Below are 13,713 nucleotides of genomic sequence, written 5' to 3'. Positions count from 1 at the left end.
CAGTAATTTGTATTCTTTCAATATGGAATAATGATGAACTAAAGAAGGAAATGTATTAGAATGTATATTAAGGAGATGACTGACCTATTGGGCCATTGGGTAGATGATAGAGATTAGAGGGTAAGTTGATAGTTTTTTTCTCCAAAAATGTTTATAGTGGTGCAAATAAGAAAAACAGTATTTCACAAAATTCACAAACTCCTTTGTTCCACAAAACTCAAAAGTAACTGCAAAGGAAAAATTGGCCAACCTGCAAATATATTTAACAAGAATGAAAGAGAGTGCAATATAAGTAGTGAGAAAATAGTATAACATAAATTATATTGAAGATATTATAAATATTGAGAGCCTCTTATATTACTATTATTGAAAAAAATTTCTTCAGGACAATCAAGTAAAAGCAATTATTTACGGTGATGATATCCCCCTTTATCAAGATATGTTTTAGTTGTTTCGCACATATTTGATAACGGGTGCACGCATACAACAACCAACTTTGAAATATGAAACACCATTACACACATTCAACTGAATTGTTGATAAAAAAATCATTGTGGATGCATTTGATAAAAATGACTCAAATGAAGGAGAGTTACCACCACCTCGGATGTTCAATGCCACATCATTTCAAGAAATCAACAACCAAGCCTCTAGAGCTTCAAAAGAACAACTTCAGAAAGCAGAATACAGTATGTTCATTTCATTTTTTCTATCATTAAATATCTCCTTCAACACAAACTAACATATACCTTCTTCCCAAAAGATGTGTTGTACTCTTCGTCGTTCAAGAAGTGCTTTTTTTTGTTCAGATGACATTTTTTTGTAAGCAAGACGACGTCGGAAATTTTTCTCCATTTGGGTATTAGTCATCTTTCTTTTTATTTGAGACATTTGATTTCACAATGATTTTGTTTTATACCTTTTTGTTGTTGTTTTTTAATTCCTACAAAGAAAACATAGGGTTACATAATAGGATTAAAAATAAAATAGAACAAATTTAGGTTATATAATTGGAAACACAAGATAATAGTGTACATTGAATGTGGAAAAGCAAAATAAGAAGATATCTCATTTGAATGTGCTAACTAAAATATTACCTTCTAAGTGAAACACTATACAATATAATAAATTTAGGTTATATAATTGAAAACACAAGATCATAGTGTGCATTGAATACGTAAAAGTAGAATAAGAAGATATCTTAGTTGAATGTGGTAACTGAAATATTACCTTCTAAGAGAAACACTGTACAACAGCAGAAGTAGAGAGTTTGTGTACAAAAGTTATAATTGCAAAGAAAGAAAAACAAATAAGATTTGAAGATTACTAACATTTTTTTTTTAAATTAAAATACTCATAAATGAAATTATCGAAATTTTACATATAGTAATGAATATAGTAGTAGTTACACTAAATCATAATTCATATGCAAGGATTACATAGTACGTAACTGAATACCTTGGAGATAATAAGAATCTGTAACATAAATGATACTTACATCTAGTAATGAAAACATTACCTAGTAAATGAAAGATTGTATAATAGCACAAATAAAGAACAAAAGATACAAAAAAGAAAACTATTATAACCAACTCTGACAGTGTTTATTCTGGTGATAGTTAGAGAAAGGAATATGAGTGACGCCGATGAGGTCTGGGGAGGGTAAAATGTACGCAGTCTATACCGCTACCTCCGAAGAAGTAGAGAGGTTGTTCTGATAGAATACAGTGCAAAAGAATTTTTACTTAATCAATGTAATTTAACTATGTAAAGTTGTGTTAGGAGATCACTTGTGTAATTTTATAGGTTACTAAGCAATTTCTTACTCTTATTTTTTATTACTACTTGTTGTCTTGTATGCCTCTATTTCTTTTACTATGTTGCTATTATTACTGTTTATGTCTTCATAAATAGAGCATTTTGCTTTCTTTGAACTAAGGATCTATTGAAAATAGCATATCTACGACAAGGTAGAGGTAAAGTCAGCATACACTCTATCCTCCCCAGACCCAGACTACACTGAAGATATTATTTTGACTTTCTAACAATCGATGTTGGTTTGAGTAATATCAAAAGACAAGTTTTGTCAATTCAATGAAAGAAACCTACATCATTTGACTGAGTGGGCTGTCATAAGTGATGAGTTGTGGGGTTGAAATGATTTTAAAGTCTTTAAACCAATTGTATTCACTTCAACATCATTATAATTGTTACACAAGTGAAATATTCAAAGTTTCATTTGTTGCTCCCTATTTTCCCCAAGAGGAGAAAATGGAAACTTTGGGGGGGGGGGGGGGGGGGGTAATCAAAAGAACTGCTTCGCACTTGCTCTACTTTGATACAACAACATTACCGAGTGAAATTCTACAAGTGAGGTTTGGCAAGGGTAGAGGGTATAGAGACCTTACCCCTTCGATCTAAAATTGAGAAAACTATGGCTTTTTTCTTAGAACTGGTTTCTTATCAACTCCGTATTAAACAAATACCATTTACCAAGAGTTAAGAAGGCAAAAATAAGCAAAATTCTCAATTTTTCGAAGTTGTTTTCTTCACCAATAGAAATCAATATCACGAAAATAACACAAATTTCACACATGTATTCATCAATAAAAATAACAAAGAAAGATACTACCAGAAGTTAAGAACACGGAAATCACACAAAATTTCCAATTTTTCGAACTATTTTCTTCGTTTTTTCGTTAAGATAAAAAAAGAGGAAGTAAACTGGATTCTCATCAACTCGGTATTAAATAAAGACCATTTAGCAGAAGTTAAGAAGGCAAAAATGAAGCAAAATTCTTAATTTTTTTGAACTGTTTTCTTCATCAATAGAAATCAATGTCACAGTAATAACATAAACTCCAAACATGAATTCATTAATAAAAAGCACAAACAAAGATTTTACCAGAAGCTAAGAACGCAGAAATCGCGCGAAATTTCGATTTTTTCGACCTCTTTTCTTCGATTGTTTATTAAGAATAGGGAAAGTAAATTTTGGGAAAATTATTAAAGGCGGTGGAAGAAAACAACTGTAAATAACAGTGACCACATATTTGTCGTCGGTGATTGTTGAAAATGGTATATTTAGCAAAAGGCCCTCATTGTTGGGGAAATAGCCTTCATTTACCCAAAAACCCTTTTATATATAAGAGTGATATTTACCCAAAAACCCTTTTCATATAGGATAAAATTGTAGTACACCAACTTTCCATTTATATATAGGAGTAAAATCAATTAAAATGCTATTTTATATAAGCATTTACTTATTTAAAAGAGGTAAAACTCCTAATATTTAGTACATTGCTAAATCAATTAAAATACTAAAACCCTACCTTCTATAATTCTATTTAAGTAATTTTTTGTGAACAAAGATTTAACTCTTAAGAATATAGTACGCATTTTGTTTTTTCGACGTTGTCAAGGAATGAAGTGGATCGGATGATGTAATCAATTGCTATATTGGCTAAAAATCAAAGGTCATACTTCTAATTGTAATTTGTAGAAATTGTATACGACACTCAATTGATGATATGTATGTTCTTATTTGCTTTGGACCTAAAGTTCTTCTTCTTCTTTCTCGATGAATTACAAGCAGGAAAAGAAAATTTAATTTCTGAAAAAAAAAAAGGCGAAGAAAAGACTATCATTGTCATGTCCAAAGAATCATACTCACAAATTGATAATTTTGTTTCTGCGAATTTCTTAACTTTGTTTTCTATAATTTTCATTGTCATCTATATATTGTAAGTAGTTGTTGATCTAATTTTGGTTTATATTCAATATGATAACATGCTTTATGATTGACATTTAAATTATTTGTGATACTTAACTATATTTATTTTAATTTTTAAAATTATTTAATAAAATATTCAAGTTAGTCCGTATTAATTTAAGTAATAACATAGTTTGTAAAAGAATTTCAATGAGTAGTAAATGTATATAAAATAAAAAATTATTGTGTGTACACATCTACATCTACAATATAAATATATTTCTAATTGCTTAATCCTATTTCTACTAGAAACTTAATAGTTTCTAGGCAACAATTTTAAATAATTTTTGAAGATAAATTGAAATAGATTAGCTTAATATTTTAAAATTATAATTATAGTACTTAAAAATTATATGACAGGTATTATTAGTCACACTTTTTATCATGTTAATATGATAAAAAAAATATTTTAAAATATTTTTTCGAGTTAACGCAATTTAATCTTAAAAAAGAAAGAAAATCATAAAATCTAAAAAAGTGGGTTCTATATATTTTTACTATTATTAAAAGTGAGAGGTTTTAAATATTTTTATCAATTATTTATTTTAATTTAAGTAGAGTCGTATATAGTATCAAACTCTACTTTGAAAATAACTAATGTTTTTATATGAATTTGGTTATAATATAAATCGAAGTGTCTGTTAAATAATTTTAACTAAAATTAAGAGTATTCATACACGTGCAAAGCACGTATACTAAATTAGTACAAAAGATAAAAGACATGACCATATAAAAGACAGACACATAATTAAGTGTTCTACAAAAATAATAAACTAAGTGAAAAGTTGAAAGCTAACTTAACATACCTGAACCACTTCAATCTCGTTTTGCACATCTTCTCTTTCACCGAGATCATTTCCACCTCCAAATTTTATTTCTTATTTACTGCTATAAATAAATCATAAGTTGTATTGATTTTTATTAAGTCTAGTCACGTGTACATATTTTGCACGTGTATATCGTGTTAATTAATAATAAATATATAGATAAAAAATAAATAGTTGTGTGTTTGTGGATTGTAAATATACTAACTTCCTTTAATATAAAGTAGCTACGAATTGCACAAAGTGAAAGTGCACAATTATTCAAACGTTATAATGATAAAAACTACTATTTATATCAACATTATTGAAGTAATACCTCTCAATACAAGTTACAATGAACACTAATAATATCAGGATTACGGAAAAAAAGACTCCGAATCACATATCACTTGATTGTCTTTTTCACCAACAATCTTTCTTGACGGTTGCTCAAGTACTTTCACGCAACAAGAAATCAACATGTATTTTGAATAGGTTTCATAACAAGCAGTCTGACGCAACTCTCAAGCTAAGACGGATAAAAAAAGCTTACGATTATGTTGGTATGAGTGAGCTTTAATAATTGTAGTAGTTAAAGAAGCTTGTTTTGATGTGGAGATAATTCATACAATATGTGAAAATTTAAAGTGTCAAATATTTTGTGTTCTGGTGTATAGATGTTTTGCCAATATGCTTCTAACTACTTGAAAAACATTAGCTATATATGCTTAGTAGTATTTCATTTGCAAAGTCCATATTTGGATAAATATGAATAGAAAAGGCAAGAACAAACAAGTAAATACCCTTAAATAGAAAACACCAACGACTACACCTCAAACTCAAAAATCTGATCAGCTATATGGATTCATTCTTCTTCATTTATATTATGAGAGTTTATCATGAATCGACAAGCCTCATGTTGGTTGTCAATCTATGACAACCCTTCTTTGTGCGTATTTAAAATTGGCAAAACATATTATTATGTCAAAATTACTCACATATGATATTATCAATAACTTAACTTAATCTTTCTTAAGCATTTTGCAAAGAATTTTTTTGTGTCTCTATTTTATTCTTTTTTTAATCTCTTTTTGAGATAAAGTAGTGAGATCAAAAAGTCAGAAGTAGGTTGTAAAACCAGCTTTCAAAGTATAAAGTACTTTAAGTATGACTACTTTCAAATGCGAAAACCCCAATCAGAATGATTGTTCTCGCGGCGTGGACAGATATAAGATGCTAAAAAGTAATACCTTTTCTCAAGTAATTCTTTAATACTGATTAACATCGTACATATCATCTTTTGAATCCATCAAAATTACAGGGAGGAAAAATCAATTATTGTTAAAAACCTAAAGATCCAAATAAATCAGGATAACTTATAAAGATGAAATTTTGGAGAAACAAATTAAAAAAAGTAGGTTGATTGTATGTAAGAGTGAGTTGAGGTTTCCTGGGGTAGATATATGGAGATGATGAAATTTATTTATATACGAAAAACAAGAAGAAAAAGAAGGGATGTTTTATTAGTGATTTTTCATTTGGAGTGATAAATAAAGTTTCTAAAAGGGGTTAAAAATGGATTAAGAATTTGCTCTAAGTAAATATTTATTTGCGTATCTAAATTTTTATAATTTGGGTATTTTAAAGTAAAGACTTTTTTGTTGTAGAAAAGGTTTTGTATAGCAATTTAAAGTGTACTTATTATGGAAGCAGATATTGTAAGAATTAAGAATTATTACAATGATCTATTTACGTATTTAAATTCTTGATGTATAATTTTTTTTAGAGCCAACCGTTGTAGTTTGTATAATGCAAATTCAAATTTTGTTTCTTGTTTCCTTCTACAAAATAAATTCTAAGTTGTATTAATTTCTATTAAATCTAGTCACGTGTACGTGTTTTGCACATATATATCGTGTTAATTAATACTAAAAGTATATAAATGTAACAAATTGTTGTGCGCTCGTAGATTGTAAATATACTATCTTCCTTTAATATAAAGCAACTATAAATTGCACATTATGAAAGTGCACAATTATTTGAATTTTACAACGAAAAAAAATAATAAAGAAACTATTATTTATATCGGCATTATCGAAAAAATGCTTCTCATTACAAGTCACTATGAACACTACTAATATTAGGATTACGAAGAAAAAAAGACTTCTAATCAAATATCACTTGGCTGCCTTTCCCACTAACAATCTTTTTCGACGGTTGCTAAAGTACTTTTACGCAACAAGAAAGCAACACATATTCACGCTATTTAAATAGATTTCAAAACAAGTAGTATGGCGCAACTCTCATGCTGAGACGGATAAAGAAAACTTACAATTATATTGTTGTGAGTGAGCTTTAACAACTGAAGGGGCTAAATAAGTCTGCTTTGATGACCTTACGAGAAAGTGTTGCTCATTAAAGTCAACTTCAAGCTTCACACTGATGTAGATATAGTTCATACCATATATGAAAGATTGGAAGTGCCAAATATTTTGTGTTTCATTGTATAAATGTTTTATCAATATGTTTCTAGCTACTTGAGAAGCATTAGTTATGTTTAGTAGTATTTCATTTGTAATAGCCATATTTTGAGATTTATGAAGTGAAAAGGTAAGAACAAACAGGAAAATACGCTTAAATAGAAAACACCAACGACTACGTCTCAGACTCAAAAGTTCGAGCGGTTATATGAATCCATCCGTCTTCATTTATATTATGAGAGTTTATCATGAATCGACAAACTTCAAGTTGGTTATCAACATACGATAATCCTTCTTTATATGTGCTTAAGATTGGAAAGATACATTAGAGGAAGGAGAAAAATCTCAAAATGACATAATTGCGCACGTGTTACTATTTCATTAGTCATTATATCATTAAGTACTCCTTAGATTCTTTTTAATATATACAATTAAATTAATTATTTTTTCAATTGAAAAAATGATAATTAAATTAAAATTTTCTTATTTTATTCATTTTATACGTGAGTTCCGTCTTCTTCAAAACTTTTGCTCTTTTTCTATTGGGTTCTTCTTCAACGAAGTAATCTTCTCCAAAATTTCCATGGAAGCATCTCTAATATTTTCCCTTGAAGCTTCTAAAGAGGAAATTTAAGGAAGAAATTGAAAATAGTGAAAAATATGAAAGCTTCCATTGAAAAGTTCACTATTCCTTTTGAAAAAGTCCATAATTGTTTTGTTCAAACTCAACAAAAAAATCACCTGGAGAAGATCAGCGAAAAAAATTACTGGGGAAGATAAAGAAATCTGACAAAAAATCTCATGATATCTATGTATAAAATTTATCCGAGAAGACGATTACTTTCTCTACGTCTTCTCCATTCTCGCCGAAGCATCAGACGACCACCACAATGCCATTTCAGTCTCAAGTAATCAATAATATATGTAATTAATTTTATACACAAAGAATACTAATAAAATGTTTGATTTTAATTTTGAGTCATCAAGATTTTAGAAGAATTTTAGCATTTTACCTATTTGTTTCACCGACAATAATGATGTTATCACTGCCTATTAAAATTTCACCATAACTTCTACCCTCAATATACGTTTTATCATTTTTCTCTCTTTGAATTTATTTTTTTCCTTTAATTTATTAGTCATGAAGGTGGAAGGAGAAGAGACTTAAAAACGAAGAGTCCAAAAGAAATGAGAAAGTATTTTGAAAAAATATATATATATTAAAGGCAAAAGTTTTTTTAAAAAATAAAATAAAAATGATATTATACAAGTGTTAAGCGCGTGTATAACATTATTTCATATAAAATTTGGGTTTGTCTTCAGAAGGGAGTATTTAAGAGTGTAATAGGTCAACATATTAATTTGAGTGTGAAAATAATTTTTCATGTATAGTTTGGGGTGGATTTAATGACTTTTCCCATCCTTTTAAAGCATTTTGCAGAGAGTTTTTGTGCTCTATTTTCTTCTGTGTTTTTTATTTTGAGATAAAGAAGTAATACGCAAAAAGATGCAAGAACATCAACAGTTTTCCTAAGCAATTCTTTAATATTGATTAACACAACGATATGTAATTCTCTGGTGTCTTTGAACCTAATCATCATCCAATAAATCTCTTGCTTATGACCTAAAAGAAACAAATTATAATCACAAGTTTTCAATCAAACTTATATGATCAAACACTTGTCTCACAATGAATTTTAAGCATATGATATTCTGCATTAAATTACCTAATAAAATTGTTCTGTTTTCTTAAGTAGTTAACATGTTGAATAGTTATAGATTTATGTTCGACTTATAAATTGAAGTAAATATGAAAGAGTTAATAACTTAAACGTTCACTCAACTTTGAATTTTTATCCTCAAAAGTCACTTAATTTTGAACTTTATTCAGAAAGTCACTCAACTTTAGATGTTTTACTCAGAAAATCACCCAACCCATTTTATTTTTTTAAACTAATTTTTGTTCATGTGGAATTTTTTTCTAATAATAAGATTTTGAAAAATATAAAATATCCATTTAATACCCTTTTTACCCTTTCTATTATAGTTAAATGGATATTTTGTATTTTTTAGAATTTTATTATTAAAAAAAATTCACATAAACAAAAATTAGTTAAAAAAATAATAAAATGAGTTAGGTGACTTTCTGAGTAAAACATGTAAAGTTGAATGACTTTCTAAGTAAAGTTCAAAGTTAATTGACTTTCTGGGATAAAAATCTAAAGTTGAATGACCGTTTAAGTTATTAACTCTATAAAAGACAAATGCATCAGTAAGTTCTCTACAAGAATAATAAAACTAAGTGAAAAGTTGAAAACTAACTTCGAAGAATTACTTTGAAAGGATTCTCCTATTATTTTTCCAGCAAACAATATCTTCTTTGATCTCCATCGCAAAGTTTATTAATAAATAAATCTTAAATTAAAATCATAAAAGAAAAATACTTGATCAAGAACAAAATTGCCTCTATATATATTAAAATAGAAATTCATTTGTTACTGTATTCTCCTTACAAATATCATTAATCATTAATAGTATAAATATAGTGAATTAAAGAAAACAAAATTAATACATTAATCAAGAAAAAATGATACTGAATTGTATATTAAATATATACAAATTTGACAAAATTGATGAAGTTGTTGAGAGAAAAACGATGAAGAAGATAAAGAAAATCAGAAGTGCTTTTTCTTTTTTTAGTAGGGAATGGACAAATCAAATAAAACATGAAATATGTTTTAAAGATATTACCATATATAGTGAATGTCTACTTTGTCATATATAGTGAATGTTTATTTTACCATAGTTATTGTATGTCTATTTATGAAAAAATTAGAAACCAGAAGGCTAGTTTTTTCCTATAAATAAAGGTGGTTTCCTTCATTGTAATTAAACCATCAAAAAACTTCACAAGAGAAATAATAATCACTCTATTTTCTTTTCTCTATTCTTCTTCTTTGTTTTATATTTCATAGCACGAGACTTTGCTGTCTCAAATTTGAAGGCTAAGATATTATTTTCTTTTTTTTTATATTGTTAATAATCTTACAAAATTTGAGTTCGTTGCCTCGAGCAAGAACTACCTTTCATGGGTATTGAATGTTGAAATCCACTTAGATGATAAGGGTTTGGGAGACGCCATAAAGAAAGAAAATACAATATCTAATCAAAATCGTGCTAAGGCTATGATTTTCTTGCGTCATCATCTTGACGAAATTATGAAAATTGAATACCTTACTGCTAAGGTTCCACTTGTTTTATGGAATAGCATAAAAGAAACATTTAACCACTTGAAGGTGGTCATCCCTTCAAAAGCACGATATGAATGCATGCATCAGGAAAATAAGATGCTGGGTTCGAACCCCATCGATTTGTGGCCTAAGATGCCTTCATATGAATATGAATAAGACATTGAGCTTGAACATTATGATGATAAGATGTTGGGTTCAAGTCCCATCGATATATGTCTAAGACACATTTACATGGGTAAGACGTTGAGTTTGAATCTCAATACACCATATTGATGATATTATGATGGTTAGAGCAAAATAATATGTTTTTAATGAAAAGTCATGAAATATGTCTCATTGAACATGCTCCACTCTCTGAAGTGAATGTGGTAGCAGTGCATAATATGTCTGAAAGAACACAAGTGATTGAATGTACTAATATACGCGTGGTGGTACAATATGATAATTATCATCAAAAGTTATGATATGTTTACACGCATATTATTTCTATTATATCGAAAGATTGATTTCGACATGGGTGAATACATGTCAAAAAAATTTCCACTAATGACATTTTAGTCATTTCATGCACTATAAAATATAGAAAATTGAGATACATTCCAACTCATTACATACGTGGTTTCGTCTTATAATCTATTTAGTTCATGTCATACATAGATATATAGAGAGCAAAATATCTCTCTCTGTCTTTACTTTAATTAAAAAAAGACTCTCTCTCCCTCTTTTCCTCTATCTCCACTCTATCGAAATCAGACAAAGGAAGCAAAAAAAAATTTTGTTTTTGCCTTTTCCTGAGTTTATTGTTGTTGAATCAGGCACAATCAATATTGCAGAGAAGGGGATACTGTATTGCGGGCACTTCATTTGTGAAGTGAAAGAGGTCAGTTATAGTGGTAACTTTGTGAGAGCAATTCAATCTAGGAAGTGATTCAATCTTTTCACGATTCTTATTATCGTGATAATAAGGTTTGTTTAGTTTTTTCTCATACGTGCATGCTGTCTTTTGGGTAGTTTTGGAAGAGTGAGAGTCCCTATGTTTTGAAGAGTTATCCATACGCAAGAACGACATGCCTGCTTATTGTGAATATTTCAGACTTGATAAAGTATTTGCTACGTTAATAATGTAGCCCTTATATGTTTGAGTTTGGTTATTCACAGGTTATTTTTGCGTCTCATTGACAGCCAAATAGTTCTAATTGACAACGGGGTTAAGAAATTGTAGATCATGCTTAAAATCGTGGATGAGCTGATATTTAGGCTGCATAGAGCCCCATATTGTTGTTATGATTTTGAACGTTTCTGCTTATTGTTAATTTCCTAATATTTATTTTATAGCATTTTTTAATGAAGAAAACATGTGTTGGAGAGGTTGTTATTGCTAAAACTCTGAGAATATGAGACTTATGCATCTAGATTCCAAGGCTAGTGAATGAGCAAATTGATACTAGAATGAAGTTACATCAAGGTAGTTTCCTCGAGGCCTTTTCCTGAATTTTTCAAAACCTGTTTATGATTTTTCATTTTGATTTCATAACTTTAAATATGCAGAAAAATCACACGCACTCCACAAAAAAGTGGAGTATCTTTGAACCAAGAAAATCAAATGCCACAACTAAACATAAAGATCAAGGATGCCTCTATTTGGAATCAAGTGATTATAAACATTATTCTAATGATCCAAAAAGAATGAATTTAAGAGTTGTGAAAACTTGCGGGTAATTTATCTTACCTCATTGTTCCTTCTATATAAGACTTCAAAGCAATGACATACCACATTGAAGTTTTCGTGCATATTTTTAGTGTTTAGTGCTTATGTATATATGTTTCTATGTAGAAGTATTCTCGGTATTTGAATCATTGTTAGTATTTAAAAAAAAATATTTATCAGCAGACTTTAGTACATGAGACTGTCATTTAATGATGCATACAAGTTCATGTTTTCATTTGTTCGTCTATGTTAGTATTTCTTCCTTCCTCACTGGAATATTTGTGTGTGTATCTGTGTGTATAAAGAGAGAGAGTCGAGCCTTGATAACTATTCACACCCTTTATAACGTTTTTTTTATTAGTACTCTCTGTCGTTTTTGGTCCTAACACAAGATTTTTATCACCACATTTGTCAGATCATGATGGAAATGGAGTTGTGTTCCTCTAGAATTTAGATTTCATTCAACAGATGAAGAACTTGTTGCATACTATCTCAAGAGAAAGATTAACTCCCTGAAGATCGATCTTGGTGTCATCACTGATATTAATCTCTATAGAATGGAGTCATGGGGCCATCCAAGGTGGAGTACATTCTTTATTTCTTTCTTCCCCTGTTTTCATTTTTTTAAAGTATTTTTTTAAACTGTTTAAAATACAAGATCAAAGAAGGAGAAGGGGACAATTGATCCATCAGTACCATTAGACTATTAGCTTTAATTGACTCAGCTCAACCTCCTTAAATTGTTAACAATGAAATGGAAACTTTCTCCAGTTTATGAGGTCAAATTTTTGATTTGCATTGAAGAATTATGATTTCCCAATCATTTTGGGCTACTAGAAAATATGGAATTAGTGCTACAAAATTTAACTATAATTTTCAGCTATTATGTTGCTAAATACCTCCTACATAATTGGATTTTCTTATAATCTGTCGCTAATCCCAGCAAAATGAGATTAACATGGGATTTTTGCGCGGTTACATTTTAAGCTGCATATTTTAGATTGTTGTGCTTCTGCTGTGTACGAGAAATTCATGATGTTTTTCCTGATAAGGAGCTGCGTGCATATCCAAATTTAATATTTTTGTTGTTGTTGGAATTTATTGATTTTTCCCCATCTAGAAGATTTAGATATTTGAAAATCCTGCTGGTGTAGGATGTATCAAATACATTGTGTCATGACTATACGATTTGTATTTGAGAAAATATGACATGATATTGGTTGAATGTTGCGTAAGTATATCTCTTTTTTTGGATAATAAGGGTGAACGTATCGATCTGCCCTTCCCCCAATCCCGCACATAACGGTAGCTCTAGGATATAATATGTCTAATACATTATACCATTGCAATGCGATGAGTATTTGAGGACTGCCCTAATAAGAATAATTTTTCTTTGGACTGGTTGTTGTATATTATCAGGTGCAATTGCGTCACATCCTTTTAGTGTGACTTTTTTTTCCAGATTTTGATAATCGTAGGAGATAACTTTTCTTTGCTTTTCTCTAGGATTTAGTCTAATGCTCTACATTGGATAAATGCTACTTCAACAGTTAACTGGAACCTTACATTGATTTTTCTTTTATGTTTCTCTTTTATTTTTCAATGCATTTGAGATATTCTTCTTTCCTTTTCCTTTCTCTTTTGTCGTTATGAAACACTGATTGTAATATTTATTCAGTATATTGTTGTGTAAACATGA

Source organism: Capsicum annuum, chromosome 6 (genome assembly GCF_002878395.1).
Source record: "Capsicum annuum cultivar UCD-10X-F1 chromosome 6, UCD10Xv1.1, whole genome shotgun sequence".
NCBI lineage: Eukaryota > Viridiplantae > Streptophyta > Magnoliopsida > Solanales > Solanaceae > Capsicum > Capsicum annuum.
Note: the sequence above shows the minus strand (reverse complement) of the source record.